We start from the raw sequence: 7652 nt of genomic DNA on the forward strand, positions 1-7652 counted from the left end.
GTTTGAGATGAAAGTGAAAGGTAGGAATTCTTTGTTAGGATTGAGGCAAGCCGTAGTGAAGATTTGAACCTTTGAACCTTTTTCTACACGTAAAATACATATAGTGGCCTCCATATAGTTCCTGTTTTTTTCTGTGACAGCTTGTCAAGGTGAGGAAACAATAGTGGTACAAGCTGATGCCTCAGAGCCTGTGGAAAAAAAAAAAAAAAAAAAAAGGAAGGTAAGAAGGAAGCTGATATTCCTGGTGCCATGCAAAAAAATCTGATACATTCATCGTCTGCTACTGTAGAATGATACCATTTTAGGACAACTAACAACATCATTATGTTGGTTATTTTTTTCTGGGAAAGAATTTCTGTTCCTTACCTGATGCATTCTGTTAACTTGGGGGTCCGTGGCTCCCAAAGTCATGAGCTACTGGACAGAAGCATATGGGATAAAGTGGCCCACAATGAATTATTGTTAGAAGGGTGTGAAACTTTCATGGTCTGGCATCACTGAATTTGTAGCTCACATTGCAAGGAGCCACACACAAGAAGAGAAAAATATAGTGGGCTGCATTTTCCTCACCAGCCAAAGAAAAGGATGTCCAAATTGCCATTAATTTATAGTGGAAATTAGTGCTAAGAAATCCTGTGTATAACTAAGCATTAAAGCTGGAGAATTGCTGAAGACACACAGAAGCATATGGGAGTCCTGTAGTTCCAAGTTTCTGCTGCCCATCTTTCACTCAGACACCCTTGAGAATCAGGCTAGAGCAGTTAGAAATAAAACCTAGAAGAAATTGATCCAGCACTGTGTTCTTCATTAGCAGTTCTTAATTAACAGTTTCGAATTACTTTGGTATCCCAGAGCAGCTCCTAGTTGCATTTTTCAGCTTGCATCTCAATGTCAGCACATCCTGTGTTCCCTTAGAGAAGCATATATTTTGAAGCAGGCATTCCAGATGCTCATACCTTTCAGTTCCTGACAATAAAGTCACCGTAAAGTTATTGCCTGGACAGAGTGGCTGAAGTTGGAAGGCATCTCTGGAAACTGTCTTGTTCAAGCCCTTCCTCAAAGCAGAGTCAGCTAGAGCAGGTTGCTCAGGTCATAGCCAGCTGGGTGTTGAGTATCTCCCAGAATGGAGGCTCTGTGACATCTCTGGGAAACATGTTCTAGCGTTTGATGATTTGATGACTCTCACCATAAAAAAGGTTTTCCTTTCATTTAGATGGAATTTCTTTTATTTCAGTTTGTCTCAGTCACCTTTTGACCTGTCACTGGGATCACTGAGAAGATTCTAGCTCTGACTTCTTTACTCACACTCATGAAGGTCTTTATACACACTGATAAGACCCACCCAAGCCTTCTCTTCTCTGGGCTGAGCAGCCCCAGCTGTTGCAGAGTAAAGCAGGCAGAGTGGGAACTCAGGACACCTGAAATCCGTTCTGGAACTGAAACCTTTGAGCAAATCAGAGTGAAATTCTGTGCTGTGTCTCTAGAGTAGGAGCGCAGAAGTCATGACCCAATAGGAAGATAGGCCAAAGTAACTTCAAGATACTTTTGTGCTCCTTTCACCTTGGATTGCCCTGGGGTCTGGTGAGAGCTCTGGTGTAATCTATTCAGCTCAAATTGTGGTTCCTCTGCAGTGTCCTAAGGGGATGTGAAATAGGATTGCATGAAATAGAAATGTCATGGCTGAAATAGCCATAATGCTGTTCCTCTTGTCCTCACTCCAAAATGTAGCATGCTTCTTACACTAGACCTTGAGAAAAGATGTTAGGAACAAGGCTTATTGCATTTTTCGTAGTGATTCTGCTGAGGAAAACTGACTTGGTGTAAGGGATTTTTAGGGCCCCTTTAGGATGGATAAGAGTAAAGAAGAGGCTTTTCTGTTTAATCCCTCTAAGTCTCAGGTATAAGATGCTTTTCTATTTACGTGTCCCTAAATTGTAAGCTTTTTAGATTGTGTTTGGATTTTATTCCAAGTGTTGGTCCCAGCAGAGATGAGTCTAGAGTTCTCTGGGGATGTCTAAGGATTCTGGAAAATAAATAATTAGGAGAAAGAATTAAAAAACAGGATACCTGACTTTCTATTAGGTCATTTTAGTTTTTAGAAGTGAGAATTTTGTGTGTGTATGTGTGCTTGTGTGTGTGCATGTGCAGAAAATGACTCGTTTTAACTACAGTGTCTTCCATACATCATCCAGAAACATCTCTACAATGACAACATAGGTCCAGACTTCTGGAAACTTTCTCTTAAGAGCTGTCTGCTCAGAGGCTGCTGTGTCAGAGTGACAATGCTTTCCTCCCCACACTTATCGTGCCAGGTTGGAATTGCATCTCACTGTCCTGGTGATTTTGATGTAGATTGTCTTGGCGGCTGCTAAGTTAAAGCCCTGTTAAGAGAGTGACATAGTTTTCTAGAATTTTTTGGCTGGAATACTTTTTGGTCTTTTTGCTAAATGATTATTCCTTTAGCTGTTTCACTTTAAATAGAACAATGCAATAACAAAGGCCTTTAAAACATGATTAAGGTAGTACACTTCAGTACCTGGAATGAGAAGTAACTAAAGATCAGTATAGAAGTAGTGAGAAAATCAGGACTTGTTCTTGGTCAGGTGATGTGTCTGTTTTCCTACATTTTTTAAGAATAATACAGCTGCTATATTAAACGTTATACTTTCACACTTACTCAATATTTGTCAATATTCCCATTGTTATTCAAATAATATGTCCTACTCTTGTATTCATGCAGCAGTTAAAATTGTGATGGCTAGATCATAGCAGTCTTTATCATCATAACTGAATTTTTTACCTTGATTTAACTCAAAAACTTTAATGCTCCATTAATGTACGGTACATTGGATATAAGACAGATGATGAGATTTGAATGAGCTCGTATCTCTTGATCTTTTCATCTCCATGCATATGCATGGGATAGAAATATGGTCCTGAGGGCAACAAAAGTTGGAAGGATAATGGAGAGTAAAAGAGTATTTGAAACTATTGATTTAAATATTGGGGAAGGAAAATACCTATAAACGATGATATCCTTGAAATCCAGTGATAATGAAAAGACAATAAACACTGACGGTAAAAGACAAATAATATGTAATACAACAATTTTGGAGTCAAGACTGTGTTCTTAAAACAAATAATTTATTTTATTTCCAGTTTAATCAGAAGAAATCACTTCAAGTCACTCTCCAGCTAGGTCTTTGTTCTCCATTTGTGAAGGAATTCTCTCTCTTCCCTGAAGATGGAGGCAGAATTCAAGAGGTAAGTTAGTGTCTGTGTGAGCTAAGATCACTTTGGATTTTTATTTATTTATTTATTTTAAAGCTAACAAATCCTTGACAGAATGAACAAATCTCTTAAATATGGGTAAAAACACTTTAGCTCTGCAAATCAGAGATGACAGGTGCTATCTTATCTTTCCATGATGATTATGAGCTACATCAGAAATGGTCAAGCTATAATTATATTACCTGTCTGAAAAATTGTCAGAATTAGTAAGCAGGAAAATAAGATTCTCTGGCATCTTTCCTTGTTTCCTTTACTAATCTGTAACACTTTGGAAGGCCAACTTTACTTTATTTTTTCTGTTTTCTCAGGTTTCATGTTTTAGCTTTTGCATCTATAATTTTTCTTTGGATAAAATCTAGTGACTCTCCCTCACTTGACCAAGTCCTGATCTCGTGGACAGTGGCTAGACAGAATTTAGTGTCTAGATTGCTTCTTTTCCAAGGTGGCGGTAAGAATACAGCAGTTAGAGAAAAAGGTTTTAAAACAAATCTTTGTCCCCATGTATTTAAGTTTCCTTTTTTAAAGGCAGACTGACCTGCTGCCTTCAACTTACCTCCAGACAATATCTGCTTAAACATATCCCTGTATTTCTAGGTGCCTTTTCCTGGAATAGAGATACTAACTTTTTATGCATTCAGAATTGCTTTGTCTTCTCAGTGTACAGAGGACAATTTGTGGGATCACTGTTAGGCTGAGACTGTCCTTCTGAGGGTAAGGAACCTCACATCGCCCAAGTGTTTACCAAGTGGTGTCTTAAATTCTCATTGATTCTCCACCTTGCTTGTTGTTCAAACACCATATTGTCTAACAAAAATCACGAGGGAGGTATATAATGTTTAATGCCTGTATTAAATGTGTATGTATTGGGCCAGTATTAACAATTATTACAGTGCCTTGGTCAATACAAGTCATTAGGGTAAACCAGATTTTTCTAAAAGACCAGGCTTATCCACCCTTGAAGTCTACTGATTTTTTACAAGACATTCCCTAAGAGTCTCTTTTAAAATTTGAGGAGTAAAGATGACTCCTTCTCATTTAGTTTGTCCTCTCCTAGTGAGCTGATGTGTAGTACACAGCTGACAGACCTCTGAGCAATTGCTTCAGTGTTCTCGCTATGATTTTTTTCAGGCTCTGCTCAGTGATATTAGGACAGTCTTGATTTCCAGTTTATTCTTTTGGGGTTTTATATTGAGCTCATGACCAAAGAAACAGAGTGACATGCAGTAGAGCACAGAGCAGCACAACGAACAGCTGGTGTGTGTTTGTTCTCTCATCCTCTCCTCAGGGGGACGAGTGTGCACAGCAGAATGTTTTCCTTTGGAATTATTTTTAATACCGTGTTAATAAGAGAGAAGTGAGGGTAAAAGCAATGTGCTTGGTGTTCAGAGCATGAGCAATGAGACTGGTTATGTCCTTATTTTCTTGCTTACCTCAAGCATTGAATAAACCTCCAGGAAATATCTGTCTGCTTCACAGACAGGCTTTCCTCCTTGTAGAGAATATGTTATGGATATTGTCTCTTGGTGCTGTAGGGAGAAAAGGCCGATCATTTATTTATTTATTTATTTAGTAGAGCAATCTGAAGGAAAGCTCCAACAAGTTGAATTTCTCTGTCTTCAGATCCATAGATGGCTATTTTTCCAAGGAAAGGGTATTTTCCTAAATACAGAGAAAAAACATTGCTATTTCAGTGAAGCCAATGACAATTATGCTTATCTATAGTACAGTCTTTGCTTCTGGAACAAGATGAAAATTGGACAGGAAGCAGCAGTGAAAATTGTACTTTTGGAAATGAACTTCGGAGCCATTACGTATTGTCCATGGCATCCTGTTTGGAGCAGTAGAAATGGACCAGAATGAGATTACTGTCATTTTATTTTCTCAGATATGTCTCTCCATCAAAGGGTATTTTTCTAAACTAAACCTTGTGGTCTTTAATCAGGCAAAATTTGATTCCATTGTCCTTATATCATATTGCTATAGCAACGCAACATGAAATGGCGTTTTGGGCTGGCTGACCCCAACTACTTCCACCTACACCCAGGTGATCAGTCTGTGCTACAGACCCTGCATCCCCCTGAGTGCAGGGTCTGGTGCCTCCTGTTGCCTCTAGCAATGCTAGTTGAGCTCTGTGAAGGGGCCTGTGGTGAGTCAGAATGGCACCATGGACATTTTCACTCGTTTATACTTGCACAGGTACTGGAGCACACCAAAGGATCTCCTAGTCTACAGTAACATCTTGCAACACAGAGAAAAAGCTCTCTGTGAGCTGTGTCCCTCCTTGTACCATCAGGACTCCTGGGACACGGGGGCCTGGGCTTTGTACTTCCTGTGTTGGGTGTAAGGAGCAGACCTTCGACTGCAGCTGAGGCTTCATAGCCCAGCACCTACCTACAGCTGTGGGCAGTACTGTCTGAGCGAAGCTGTGCAGCTGCAGGGAGGCTGCTGTCACTGTCAGTGATGGGTTGTTTATGCCTGCCTGTGCTGCAGTCATGCCTCATGTTTGACGTACACCTCAAGAATTCAGTTTTCTCAATGTTCCCATCTCAACAGAGGACATGGGTGTCTACCCGGTATGCAGCTTTGGGTCAGCACAGCCTGGCCTAGATTTTTTTTTTAATTTTTTTTTTTTTTTTCCTTTATTCATTCTGTAATGAATATGCTTATAAACCGATGTTTCTATTCTAGAAAATAATAGTGATGCTTTCTGGAGTGAAATTTTATCCATGGCAGAATAATTACAGTGAAATAATTGGGGGTACCTTTCCAAGGCAGCAGTTCCCAGGCACTGGCTTTGAAGAATGTACCTCTGCAAATGTGAGAAGGACGATTTCTGACAGTCTGCTATTGATTGCAGAAAATTGTTGAGTTCTAGTTTCAGCCTCAAACATTTGTCTCTCTGCTGCCTTGTTTTGGAAGATGAAGCTTCACAGGAACAGTGGGTCTTATTGATATCAACTCTATTTTACCTAACAGCTCATTTACCCCCTTCCTTTCTGTCTGCCTCCCTCCCTTTCCCTTCCTTGCTGCTGCTGGCAAGCTAATTAGGCTGCTCCCACAAGAAAAATTCATCCAAGGCCATAATAGCCATATCAGATGGAAGCTAGGATAAAACTCCACAGTATAGCCTTATAAGTGCCTCTCAGCTTGTCATAATGTTTCCCTGCCCGCTTTCTTTTTATTCCACACTTTGCAGGGAGAAATCTCTCATCCTGTGTTCTAAGCAAGTGTTAAGTAAATTAATTAAAATAAATTATGATATGTGTTTCCTGAAATATGCTCCTTTATTTCCTTCTATCCTTCTTTCATTTATACATTTTAGGTGCTGAATCTCAAGCTTTGTCCAACAAAAACACATTGTATATTTCTATATCTTTCCTTTTGTAAATCCTTAACCTTCTGTTAGACTAATATATTAAAATTCTTCAGACACAGAGTAGCAATGTTCATAATCTCCAGTTCATTATCTTAATTAGATCTGTCTCATATTATCCCACAGTTTATTCTCATTACTTTAAAGGTGATCAGCCTTAGAAGGGAATGTGAGCAGAATTTAGTGAATTCTATTGTGGCAACATTTCTCTGATCTGGCTTTGGATCTTTCAGGTGCAATAATGATAATGCTGCTGGTGCAGTTAATTAAAAAATGCATTTGAATGGTATGAATATTCATTTTGGAGAATGAACACAGGATTAACTCAGGGGGCTAAAATGTCTGCAATGGCCCAAGGATGTGAAGTGAACCTGGATCCGCATTAAAACACAAATGAATCATTTAAAATGATTGAAATTCAAAGTCCTCCCACCCTGCAAACTATTAGTAAAGTATTGCCCAGGTTGAGCCTGTCTCCTAATGTGACAACAGACATTAATGTTCATCCTTCAGTAACAAATCGTATGACATATACTTGACATACAGCTCTGCCCAGGAGCTAACACACCCAGTGCTAAACCTTCATTAAACAATTAAGAAAGGCTACCAGCTTTCTAAAATTCTTAGGTTACAGTGTTATATCCGTAAGATCCAGCTTACTTTTAACAGCTTTCTGTGAAAGATCAAAATTGGTTTTCCAGAAAGTGATTGTGACATCCAGGATGCTGCTGGGGAAGGTACAGACAAGAAGAACTGCTGAGACCTTTGATAATGAAGCTCTCTATACCCAAACCATCTCTCTGGCAAAACCCAGGGCTTTAATATTCTGGGCAAGGATGTTAAAAATGTATCTTTTCTTTGTCTTCTGAATAGCACCACTGAAAATATCAAAGTGGTGCCTATTTTTTCCCAAAATTTATTTGTTGTCATTTTTTCTGAACAAAGGAAACATCAAATAATGAACAGCTTTTATAAAGCTTATCTGGTA

Source organism: Netta rufina (genome assembly GCF_964035555.1).
Source record: "Netta rufina genome assembly, chromosome: 2".
NCBI lineage: Eukaryota > Metazoa > Chordata > Aves > Anseriformes > Anatidae > Netta > Netta rufina.